Below are 13,766 nucleotides of genomic sequence, written 5' to 3' on the forward strand. Positions count from 1 at the left end.
AATGGAGGGAAAAAAAACTTCCTGACAAATGAAAAATCTAAATGAAAATTTAGAAGAATAATTGTAGAATTTTTGGATGAGGGCATATTTTAGAGAAGAAAACTTATAGCAAAAATGCCATATATGGCAAAATATATGATGTATTAATCAAGTCTCTTGCAAGTGAAAGAATAAAAGTGAAATTAGCTTAAGTGAAAAGAAAATTTAGAGGCATTCGTAGGTAGCTGAAAATCCAAACTGCATGTAGCACGGAAGGTCACTTTCCTGAATATGTCAAGGACTCCCACTCTTGATATGTTGTTTAGATAGATAATAGGTAAGTGAAATAAGATATGAAGAACACATTGCTGATTAACTGTAAATTGCTTTAACTTTTAAGGAAAATAATATCAGTGTACAGAGTGCAGCTGAAAGTATCTATATATGTTGACCTTTTGGAAGGTGATATTACAAACATGAGTACAACGTTTATCACAGTAATGTTTGCAGTATTCAAAAGAGAAAGCACAGAGATAAAAACAACCTAAATAGCTACCAGAGGGGAATGGTTGATTAAGCCACAGAACATTCTTACTATCAGATTTTATGCTACAGTTAAAAGGGAAAAATTTGGTGCATGTTTGAGGGTCAAAGGGCTCAGTCATGTGAATAGCATCATCACACTTCTGTAAAACAATTAAAAATGAAAAGCCTTTATATGCATATCTATTATCTATCCATCAATCTATCTATCATCTGTCTTCATACAATTAGAGAGAAAGGCCAAGGATAGACCCTGCAAATTCTGTTTAACTCAGGTGGGATTAGGAGATGGGGAGAAGATTCAATAATATTTTTATAACTCTGAATTTTAGAATGTGGTAGAACTACTATGCATCACTTCTATCTTTAAATAATAAAACAATTTTTAAAAGGCTAAAAATAGACCATCAAATAGGGAGGTAAAATTCAGCATACTCCTCTTCATTAAGAAAGAGCAGGTGGCCTGCGAGGCCCAGTCCTATACAGAGTTGGTATTTGACAGAACTCAGTTCGGGTTTTTTATTTTCATTTTGGGGTGGCTGCATTAACTCAAGACCCATCTTACAGACAGGAAAGTGAATTGGCAAGAGTGAGGAGATGTGCAAAAAGATGGAAAACTCACAGCCTCTTAAAATTAAGAAGAAATGAGAAAACAGATGATATGCTACTTGTACAATTGAAAACCTCCCAATTTTAATTGTGACTGGTGAAAAAAAGACAATTTTTATCTGTGTTATAAATCAACATAATTTCTCACTATTGTTCACTGCAGCCCATTCTCTTTAGGACAATTTATTTCTATTGCCCTGTAGGTAAGCGGGCTCAGCTTACTTTCAGCAACTGCAACAAGTTGAGTCTTGATGTACATAATTAAATTTAAAAAACCGTGAGACACTTGCTGAAGTGAGAAGACTAGGGGAAATTTTTTCTAAAGTGTAAATTAGCTGGAGAACACGAGTCTTGGATGGTTGTATTGGTGCCAAAGGATGAGTTAGTTTTCTCGGATACTGCCGAGCCGCATAATAAAGGTTGTTTCACAGGCTTCCGGTTCATATGAGCTGTTTGATTTCAAACCCCGCCTGTCTTATAAGCAACTGGGTTATTAACCTTAAAAATGTCAACTTGTTCACATTCATGTGAAGTAAGTTACAAGCTAAGGGACCCTGAAGACTCAGCAGGCATTATGGGCGTGCACATAGTACTCTGTCCTCACACTTTTTCAGACCCAAAAGTAGGGAGATGCAGAGACAGCAGGGGGTGGCACACAGGAGTCTCTTGGTCAGATATGCATGTGTCCCGTGGGAGGAGAGAGGGAAGGCAGGTGTGGGAGGAGCAGGATGCCACAGTGGAAAATCCAGGGCATGGGCTGAGGTCAAAGCTGACCATGAATACAGACTGGGGAGGGTCCCAGAAATAAGCGTTCGACCAGAGCGGCATGGTCGTGTCAGAAGGACTTTGTGTGGGGATAAGGGTGCGAGTGTGTCTCCAGCTCCTCCTTTACCCTGGTCCCTGGTTCTGGAGGCCAGCTCCTCCATACTTTTCATGAAGAGTTCACAGCTCCACAGAAATGATAAACGCTTGAGGAGATGGATATTCTAAATACCCTGACTTGATCATGACATGTTCTATGCATGTAACAAAATATCACACATGCCCATACATATGGACAATTATTATGTGACAATTAAAAATAATAATTAGCAGCTCTCCTGGCCTGGGGGAAGCAAACTAGGTCTGGGAGTCCCACATTCTTTTATTGAAATTTTATATAAAGTCAATGGCCAATTATTGACTGTATTAGTTGGCCATAACCGAGTTCCACAGACAGTGGCTGAAGCAGCAGAATATCATTCTCTTGTATCCCTGGAGGCTGCAGGGCTGAGATCAGGGTGTCAGCAGGGTTGGCTCCTCCTGAGGCTTGCAGATGGCCACCTTCTCTCTGTGTCCTCACATGATCTTCCCTCTGTGCATGTTTGTGTCCTCATCTCCTCTTCCTCTAAGGACAACAGTCGTATTAGATTAGGGCCCATCTATATGACCTCATTTTACTTTCCCATTAATTACCTCTTTAAAATCCTTCTCTCCAAATGTGGTCACATTCTGAGACACTGGGGATGAGGATTTTGACATATGAATTTTGAGGGTTGGACACACTTCAGTCTATTTATTTCTTTTGGTATATTTTCCACTCAAATACCATCAACTGTCCAGATAGAAATGTGAGTGTGTGTATGTATATGTGTATGTGTGTATGTATGTGTGCATATTTGCGTATGTATGTGTGACTGTAAAATGACTAGTTTTTCTCCCTGATAATACTTTTATCTCCCTACTTTTCAACTACACATGACAGCCCCTGGGCTGTGTGCCTTCAAAAAGCATGGCAATTCTATCTCTGGTAGAGCAAGTTCTCTCTGAGAACTTCCACATAAAATGGCTTCGAAACCCATTTCCATTGCTTCCCTCTGAGTTGGACAGAAGCACTGACTCCTCAAACAGGGCATGAAGTCAGAGGTTGTCTCTAGATCTGATTCTGTCAGGCCCCTCAGCCCCTACATGTGGAGGTGCAACTTGTGAAGTGCTCACCCCATAGCAGATCCTTTGCCAGGTCCTCGATGGAGCTCAGCACCCTGGCCTTGTATGACTGCCTTTGTCTCTAAGGCACTATAAGTGCACAGGCATATTTGCATGTTGATTATTATATATCACTACATGCCAGGCATTCTAAATGTTCTGCAGAAGTGAATTAATTTAATCCTCACGATAACTCTATAAGACAAGGACCCTTTTAGGCCCATTCTACAGATGAGTAAACCAAGGCCCAGGAAGCAGAATGACCTACTTGAGCTCAAACATCCAGCCAGTGATAGGTCCTGCATCTGAAACCAGGTAGCTCAAAGCATATTTATTCTTCACACAATCTTGTGAAAAAGGGGCTGCTATCACTATCTTGCAGATGAGGAAAGGGATTTATAGCTGTTTGGACCCAGGAGTGTCTAACTCCAAAGCCATTTTTCTTTCTATTGTGCCAGTCTGTTTGCCTGGACACCGCCTATTCCCCAGTGCCTTGGCTAATCCTCCCTCCTGTCACACATCCCTGTGAACACCCAAAGTCAAGCATGCCTGCTTCTTTACATCAATATTAAAGAGCACAGAAAGCTGTCAGGCCTATTTGGGGAAACAGAAAAGGCACAGGCTTGCTCAAACCTTAGCTCTTTTACTTTCCCACTTTCTGGTTCTGGCCAAGTTACCTTCCTAAATTTTAGCTTCCTCATAAAAGTGGGGATAATAATAACTAGGTAATAGTAGGTCTTCAATGTTCAACAAGTATCAGTTAATTTGTCACCATGTTAGTGTTGAGCAGGGTAGAAAATTGATTGCCAAGTGACCTCTGCTTCTCCCATCAGGAGATGACATTTACTTCCCTACCTCAGAAATCTGGACTGGCCTGGTGGCTTGTTTTAGGAAAAAGAAAGTGATAGAGGTAAAAATGTGTTAGTTCCAAACCTGAAAAGTCCTTGCATGTTTCCACCTTTTCTCTTGAACTCTTACCATGGACATGAGAACAAGCCTGGATGAAGCTGCTGGTAAATGAAAAACCACCCAGAGCAGAACAGTCATTCCAGCTGAGGTCACTGTAGATGAGCAAGCCCCAGACAACTGGCCAGCTGACCACAGATGCATGAGCTAGGTTCAGCTGACCACCCAGCCTGAGAAATTCTATACAGGTGTTATTTAGGTCATTAATTTTGCTGTGCTTTGTTATGCAGCAATAGCTAACTAATACAATCACGTATTATCAGTACTATTTAGAAAAAGCTCAAAAACATGATCAGTTTTATCCAGAGTAGTCTCCTTTCCCTTATCTTCATGTGTGCTCTCATCTGCATGTTCCTATTCTCCTTGTACATACATGAAAGCAACTCCACATTGGCTACTGCTGATGCTTCTAATGAGTGAGAGAGGAAGCATTTGTTCCCATGGGTTCAAATAAACTCTCTTTGCATATGCTTCTCATTGTCCTTATGTCAATATTGGCTTATGGAACTGGAATCTTTTTATGAGCACCATAGAGTGTGATTTTAGCAAAGAGACTAACACTTCTTTTGGCAAAGAGAACACAATTCAAATGCCATTAAAGTGTTAGAGAAAGGGTCAGCTTCCTCCCAACCTGACCAGTTAAGCAGGGCCAGGGGCCTACAATCATGATTCTGAGCTTATCTTTCTGTTCTGTGGCTACAGCCAAAGTACTCTGGGTACTGACCTGTCTGGATGGCCAAGGCATACCCCAAGTTCCTGTAACAACCACTGGCCTCAGATTAGTCTACAGAGCTGTGGCACTTACCAGGACTGACTGTAATTATTGTGTGTGTGTGTGTGTTCCTCCCATTATGTTACACAGCAGTGAGATTAAAAATGGTTGTACTTTATGGAGTCCCGAGTATTTATGATAGGTACTTCCTACCTCAGTTGAAAGACAGATCAGGAATTCCCACTGAAGTTATTTGGCTCCAGAGCACCTAACAGTCACAGCCATAATAAGTCTCAGCTATAGTCACAGCTATAGTAAGGTACAGGTGTCTTTGTGGCTTTTGATTCTCGCACAGTATCAATATGGTTCCCTAGTAAATGTCTTTCGCATGAACCTAACATCACTGTTCATGAAGAAACCCTTCATTTTCTTCCCCTTGACCTTAAAAAATTTCATTTCTTTCAGAGTCTGCTATAATTGTTAGGATTCTAGGTTGGGTTCAGGTTTCAACTCCAACCCTTTCTACCTGGATGGTCCTATATAAACTCCTTGACATCGATGAGTCCCAGGACACAGGTATATAAAACACCTAATGCTCTCTCCTGCCTTGTAGTGTTGTGGTGAGGAAGTACACATAGGTACTCAAAAAAGTTAATATGTTATCAGATGCCTAGAATACTGCTTGACATATGGTGGTGGGAGTGATTAAATAAATGTCACCTGTTCTTCATTTATACATCTGTTTGTGTGACACTATTAGAGCAGTAATTACTTGTCATCTCCCATGACAAAGATAGAGGGATGGAAAAGACCTGGCCCCTACTGAAAAGTTTCCTGATTGGGAAGGGGAAGGTGCTGGTATGAGCATGTTGTTGTCCACAGGGGCAATTGTTCCTGTCATGAAACCAGAGGTCTGAGAAAGCCCGGGGACAGCAGTGTCTAATTCCTCTTGGGTTCAGGGAATTGAGCAAGGAGTCTCAGAGAAGGCGGTATTTGAGTTGAGTTCAGAAGGATGAAGGGGAATTTCACAGCTGAAAAGGTCAGGTCTTCCAGGAAGACGGAAGGGCCTGCAGGAAGGAGCCAGGCCGTTGTAGGCCAACATGGAGAGAAGCTGGGAAGGAAGGCAGGCAGGCTGTCAGGAGACAGGTGTTGGGATAGAGCTGAAAAAGAGACTGGGGACAGAAGGAGGTCCTGCTCCTCAAGAGGGCCTTGTTTCCTTCAGCTGCCTGTGTAAGGGGATGGGAAATAATGTTATTTTGGATGTTGGAAACAGAATTCCACTCAGGGAGAGAATTGTGCTTGTTTAAAAACAAGCCTTAATGGGCCTTTATGGATATGATTGGAGGCCCTGTGGGGATTGTCTGAGTGGGTTGGGGGTTTATCAAGGAAAGCGAAATGTTCACGCTTAGAGGAATTAAGGGGGAAGCGTGGGTGGGAGAGAAGGAGATTGACGCAGGGCGGAGGAGAAGCAGGTGAGAGAGTGGGGGAAGGGAGCAGCAGGAAGTATTGTCTTGCTGAGAGGGTTTGGTGCAGCTGGGGGTGCAGGGGAAAGGACATTCCAAGGCTGCTGAGAAGAGAACGAGGTGTGTGTGGTGCAGTCTTAGGTTGTTTGCTGAGCAACACTGTTGAGCTTCTTCAGGAAAAGCAACTGCAAATCCAAAATGCCTGCATGAATGGTGTTTTCCAGAAATTAAGGGGCGGGGCCTGGGTTCCAGGTCAGAGATTAAGACAATCACCAAAGGAGGGGAGCATCAATATAAGCAGACAGCAGAAACTGGGTGACATAAACAAGGAAGTCCCTGGGAAATCACAAAGACATGGGCAAATATTAAACTTCAGAACAGAAAAGCATATACTTTTGAACCAATTCCATTTGAATATTAAAGAACAGAGAGAGGCCAGCTGTCACCCTTGGCTACATGTGTATGTCAAATGTCACTCATGATATTTGCATGTATAATGTCTTTTTAGAATACTATGCGAAGATACTACATCTTCAGGAGAAACAAAGATGGTTGATTAGGAGGATATTTTGAATTTGGGGGCTTTCAGTGTATCACAAATTTTCAGGGCCACATTTCTTACTTGGTGATATTAGGATATCCCAACCTTTTGAAGTTTTTTCCAGCCTCTTTTTCACTAAGACTATAAACTACATGGGGATAGATCACAAGAATGTCAGAACAGTGAAAAGGGTGGCAGGAATGTTCTAGAACACTCAGTGCCTCAGACACAGCTGAGCATTTAAAATTCAGGCATCACTGAACGGAAAAGCACCCAGAATATTATAAGCAAAATACAGGAATAGAAACGCATCCAGAATATTATAAGCAAAAGGGAGGTGTTTTTGGAAGGACATAGCAGTTGCCTGAAGGAAACTGAGGTGAGGAGTAATAGCCAGGTCTGGCAGGGAATGAACATGGAAATGAAAATTTAAGAAGCAAGGTCATTGCTTGTCTTCTAGGGGCCACATGGTATCTTGATTGTTTCTTCCAGCTAATTTTTTTGTTTTCCTTTATAAACAACTTCCTCCACCCCAGCGTGCCAGGGGTGCCTCAGTCCTTCTCTAGTTGGGCCGTCAGTTCCAATGGGCTCCAGAGGCCTACAAGAGCCCCTCCACCTCAGTTTAGGTTCCTGGAGCCTGAATCTCACCGGTGTCACTGTGGAAGCCTCCCCTTTCTCCAATCATTTGTCTCTGAGTGTGGAGGCAGATCACATGGTGTCCACATGGCTGCAGGGCCTCTGCTGCTGCACTATGGGCAGTTCCCAAAGAGGGAGATGCAGGCTGGAAGTGAACTCACATGTGCAAAATGTAACGGTTTCAAAGAAAGAAGATGAATGATAAAATATACACCTGCCTGTTGGCCAGCACTGCTGCAGTGTACTGTGTCTCCACAGCAAGGAGAGGACAGTTTTAGAGCACTGCATCTGTATAGCCATACGCCAGACACTTATCTTCTCTGGCTTTCTTCCGTCAGCTACTTTGAGTGGGAGACACGGCAGTCCTCATTTTATGATTGGCAACTCGTTTGGGACCTCATGACGACATTCCACCTGAAGGTACCCACTTTCTTCATGAACTGGAGAAAGCTGATGGGCCTACTCTGGAGCCACTCGCACCCCGGGTCCTCCTAACCCCTGGCTCTGCAGGTCTCTTGAACGTGCTAGATGAATTGGGTGGCCTTGCCAAAATGGCTGGTGCCATATCTGGTTATTGCTTCTGCTGTTGCAGCAGCACTTAAAAGGGCCAAAGGGCCACAGACAGACAATCATCCTGTGAAGAGACTGATGGTGAGGAAAGGGCTTTCAGGAAAATAAATGGATCAATGAGAGGAGGTGGCTTAGACTACATATGCATGCAGGTGAATCCTGTGCACAGAGACCCTGTACAGAAGACCCCTTCCATACGTATGTGCACTTGCACACCCCTACCCCCACATGCCTATACAACACACATGAGTACTTGTGTATATACATACATATTAGGAGCCCTGTCTATCTACAGTGTGTCAGAACAAGGAGTTAATCTCCACTTTGCCTTTTGCCACCTGTGTGATCCTGAACAAACCATTCTCTGACAGTAACTTTCTGCATCAGTTAAAATGAAAGTAATTATAGATTTTTAAAGATGTGAGAATAAGCTAATATATGTAAAATTCGGTGGCTGACACATATTTTGCTATAGAGAAATTCAAACTAAATATAAACTACATTTAAACTATGCGTACATAGACTCATACGCATATTCATTCATACGAATGCATGTGTGCATATATGCATTCCTATACACATATAAATTCTTACATATATACAAGCATATACATAGTCATAAATACAAATACACACAATAATTTTTATACACATCTGTGGATGGCATTAACACTTATGCTCATTTATATATTATACATATAAACTTTAATATACACATTCATGAACATATATCAACTTACTCTCAGATACACCACACTATTAGACACACATATATCCACATACACATATTATATATGTATGTATGTATGTGGGTATGTGTATAAACACACATTCTACATAGTAAGAATTCATCTCTAATATTGAAAAAAGTCAAAATAATTCACTATCTAGCTCTGAAAATAACTCTCTGGTAGGTCAACCTTATTGCCTCATGTACGGAAAACGGCTCCAGTTACTTCTTTTAGAGAAAAATATGCATTTTGTCATCTTCGTAAGCCTAGTGGTGGCAGAGGAGGTCCTTGTTTCATGTTATGGCCACACCACTTTCCTGTCTGGGGAGAGGAGCCGGGTCTATGAAGAACCAGCCCGTGTTTGGGATACCACAGGGCCACTGTGAGATGGGCTGTTCTTATACAGAAGTTCTGTCTTCAGCGCTGGCTCATGAAGGCCAGGCTTGAGTCAAGCAAGATGTTTTGCTTCTCTCATTGATGCACCCTCAAGTGAGCTACTGAAGAGCTGCAGTTTTTGTTCCTGAGCCTGTGTAGGTTGTGGGAGGATGGGGAGGGCTGTGTGCAAGGCCCCAGAGTTCTCTCAATCCATCTGCAGAGCCTCCAGAAGTCCTTGGGAAATTGCAATAGTGTTCAGTGGCCCTGAGACAGGAACACAAGCCTGTCATCGGCACTGTCTGCTGCTGCCTGGGCATCTGAGGCCTCCATGCTCAGGACCCCATGCCATGGTCACAGGTCTGTGTGGGGTCTATTGGTTTGCGAGCTCACTTTGGAGACTCCAACATAAAGGACGAAAGCTGCAGGCAGAGTTGGCGGGAGGCTGGTCTTTTGCAAGGAATGGCTGGTTATACTCCATGAGGAAGGACACCCTGCCACCTTATTTATATGGTCACACTTCCATTTATAAATTACAAAAGGGATGAAGAAAGAAGACTTTGAGCCATCGAATTTATGGATTCAATAACTGTTGCCATTTCAGACAGCAGGGTCTCTGGGGAATATTTTCCCATGTGTGCTTAGGTAGCAGAGAGGGAGAGACAAATGTTAAATATTCTGCTGTATTTATGAAATGTCAAATGTGCTTTCCGGGGTAATTGCATGAATATTGAAAAGCCTCGCTGAAATTTATAACCTTGCAACTGAATGTTTGGGGATGCTTCTTGCCAGCAGCCCCTCTGCAGACAGGACAACAGCCCTGGCACGAAATGCCCAAATGAAATGGGATCCAGCCTGGCCTTTCCTGGCCAGCCATTGCCAATGCAGCTGGACAACTTGGCCCAACTTCATGAATGCTTCCCATGCAAGGAGTCCATGTCAGGCCCAGTGGACACATTCAGCATAACTAGAGGACTTGGTTAATGTCAAATATCCCATGATAATTCTAAAAAAAAAAAAAAAAAAGGTTTTACTGTAACTTTCTCCAGATCTGGTGGAATAGCATATAGCATATCAGAATCTAGGTCTATTCTGTTGGAAGATAAACCTTTCCTCTGTTTTTCCAAAATCCTAGCATATTCTTTGACCAAGCAGGACATTCTTACCCCTGGCAGACAAACAAATTCTCAGCATTAACTGAAGAAAAACAAGTGGCCTATCCCAGCCATAGACCTTGAGTAGCATTGAAACATGGCGGGGTGGGGGATGCATCGTAGTTGGTATTTCCTCCTTTTTTTAAATTTCACTTAAGTCAGTTTAATAGTCTCATGAGTCATTCTCATGTTCTCTTGCTTTTTAACCACACGTAACCACCCCATCATAGATCTGGCTGCTTTAATCTCAAAAATGTCTCTTACAACCCTAACTTGCTTTGCTCCCGGGGTGGCTTTTCTTTATGATGTCATAACTTTTCTTTAGGACGCCATAACTTTACAGACACATCACCCACTGTCTCCCCATGCATACTGTGCTCTGCCTCCTCAGTGCTACTCACACTGTCTCCATCCCTGGTGCCCTCTGCGTATCTCTGTGCCTTTGTGCACACTGCTTCCTCTGCCTGGAAGCCCTTCTTCCTTTCTCCACACAGCACATCCCTCCTTACTCATCAAAGTCCCATATAAATGCTAAAGGCACCTGATAGTCTCAGCAAACTTGGCCACCAAATATGAAATCTTCTCCATCTATGCCCACTAGTCATGGACAAAACTCAAGAGTTGCATGAGAACTTCAGTTATCAGGCAATGGTACCAGGGTTTGGGGCAGAAGGAATAGATAAAAGGGATAATCCTGAGGAAGATGATGGAAAGACTGACCCTGATATGGTGAGGATGATTCCAGCACTACTCGTACTACACTAGGTGAGCCAGGAGCTGGAAGGAAGGGTGGTGTGGAAGAAGGTTGGGGTGAAACTGGAGAAATTTTGGGAAAGAAAACTACATTAGAAGTCACGGGCTTTCTGAGGCCACCAGAGGTGAATGGGAGAAAAAAGAGTGATATCAGCTAAGCCATGTACTTTTCTAATTTTCAGGATCAGACAACTTGAAATCTCTCTTCGCTTTTATTGGGCAATCTGTTCTAAGGATCACAGCCCCTGTCTGTAACTGTCGCCTCTTCTGAGGTACAATTATAGGACTCCTCCATCATTACATTCTTTCCTCTCCTCCCATTGCAATGTTTCCATGCTGAGAGGGCTCCAGATAGATATAGGGAAGCTCGCTAGTCTCTGTGCTGAAGCTCAGTGCTTGGCATACCTCTGCCTTTGATGAGGCTCTGGCACAGCCCTGCATCATTCTTCATTTGCCTGCACATTAAAGAATGCCCCTGGTGCTCATCAGAGCGCCTCGTGTCAAAGGCTTTGTCTGCACCTCTCTGTGCCTAGGTTGCAGGCACAGCTTTGGATTTTTTTTATCCTCCTCTCATGTACTTATGTTCAGTTTGTGTGAGTTCCTCTTCTTAGCCTTATTCAACTGAAAAAAAAAAAAAGATTCTGATTTCTTTTGGCCATATGCTGCATTACAAAAATGCCTAAGGCCCTCAAGTTAGCAAATTAGATCCCACATGAGACTCTGAGCACAGACAATTTGTCAAGAGGTGGGGTAAAGTTTTCATTTCAGGCTCACCTCTCCCACCCATCTGGGTGATGCCCCAGTGACCCATCATGGGGTGTGGATATTAAAATAATGGTAGAACTTTCAACCAGGAGGCAATTGTACAACTGGAAGGGGAAGGGGATGCACATATGTGTGAGGGTGTGTGTGTGTGCGCGCGTGTGTATTTACTCATCCATTTATACATATATATGTATATTCTTGCATTATTTTAATACCTACATCTCATGATAGGTGTGTGATTTTATACATACATATATGCATGTATATCATGGGATGAATATATATGAATATATGTGTATTATATATGTACATATATGTAAATATACATATATACACAAAGTATATATACACCCATATACAAACTACATATTAGTAAATATGTATATACACACATATATATGAATAACACACGCACACACACAAACACACACACACACAAACACACACATACACACACAAACACACACACGCTTGGCTAAAATGTACTACTCTGAGCTAAACTTGAGCCATGACTCACTCTGCTCCCATGATAGCAGTGAGTACTGTGAAGTTCAAACAAACAGAGGGAACCAAAACAAATAAAACTGGTCTGTATCATCTCTGCATGACCAGAGACTCTCCAGGGCCCTTACCACCAACATGTGGGGTTGAGGATGGAGGGCTCCTGGCGCCAGTGACACCTCTTGAACCTCTGTAAGAGCACAGAACACGTGTCAGAATGGACACATCCCATTGTAATCTTTCCCATAATATCATGCCCGCTCCAGACGGGGCTGTAACTTTCTCACATTTGCATTCTTAATGCTGACTACAGAACCTGGCATACAGGCACTCAATCTTTTCGTTGCTGTTGTTGTTGTGGTTTTTCATTGATAGGATGTCCTTGGCTAATCGTCATCAATTTTCATAAAATTTGATCTGCTAAATTGCATATGCACAGATTGCATTGTGTTTTATGAAGAAAATTACAACATCATTTCTTCTTCCTGAATTTTGAGGAAAGACAATGAAATGTTTACCAGTCTAAATCAGCAATTGAAAAAGTGATACAGTATGGATACTTTTAATGGACTTTTATCTTGGGAGTCCAGCAATTAATTTTAAATGTCTTCCTTATTTACGAGATTTTGTTACACAATACAGATTCATTTTGAATATATATATTCATATTTATACTCATATATAAATATATAAACTTAGATTTATATATAAAATCACAGCCCACCATGCATATTGGTCCCTGAGTATATCATCCAATATATTGGATGATCGTGGGGTGAGTTTGTTCCTCTGCCATTCTAAGAAATACCTTTCCCAGTCAGGCGTGGGGGCTCACACCTGTAATCTCAACACTTTGGGAGGCTGAGGCGGGCGGATGACTTGAAGTCAGGAGTTCGAGACCAGCCTGGCCAATATGGTGAAACCGTGTCTGTACCAAAAATACAAAAATTAGCTGGACGTGGTGGTGCATGCTTGTAGTCCCAGCTACTCGAGAGGCTGGGGCAGGAGAATTGCTTGAATCCGGAAGGTGGAGCTTGTGCTAAGCTGAGATTGTGCCACTGCACTCCAGCTGGGGCACTGCAGCGAGACTCCACCTCAAAAAAAAAAAAAAAAAAAAAAAAAAGGAAAAAAGAAAAAAAAAGAAAAAAGAAAAAAAGCAAAAGAAAAAGAGAAAGAAATCCCTCGCCCGCCTACCCACCTATCTTGAAGTGAAAACATACTTAATCCACAAGGGAAGTCAAACCAGTCTTGACTGAAAATATGGGAAGAGAACTGTGTTCGAGGCCATATGGGGTTAGTATTCTGTGCGTGTGAGTAGAAGGCTCACGGCTCCTGGTCTCTCTTTCTCTTGAACTTCCTAAGGTGCAAAACACTTCACCACCATTCCCCTGGGACTCTGCCCCCTACTTCTATGAATCTTTTCATTTTCTTCTTTCTTTCTGTGTTCCTCTTCCTTTAAGCCCTCCCTGTGTGGTGATCCTGCCTCCTAGTGCCTTGGGAAACCAT

General features: G+C 42.5%; 1 long non-coding RNA gene across 1 annotated transcript; it reads left to right on the forward strand.

Moving 5' to 3' along the window:
* The first annotated feature begins 10,635 nt into the window (after positions 1 to 10,635).
* Positions 10,636 to 11,484, forward strand: LOC126962651 (uncharacterized). Its single transcript, XR_007728760.1, has 2 exons — positions 10,636 to 11,006; positions 11,177 to 11,484. It is a non-coding gene; the product is annotated as an uncharacterized LOC126962651 (long non-coding RNA).
* The last annotated feature ends 2,282 nt before the right edge of the window (positions 11,485 to 13,766 follow it).

Source organism: Macaca thibetana, chromosome 9 (assembly GCF_024542745.1).
Source record: "Macaca thibetana thibetana isolate TM-01 chromosome 9, ASM2454274v1, whole genome shotgun sequence".
Taxonomy (NCBI): Eukaryota; Metazoa; Chordata; class Mammalia; order Primates; family Cercopithecidae; genus Macaca; species Macaca thibetana.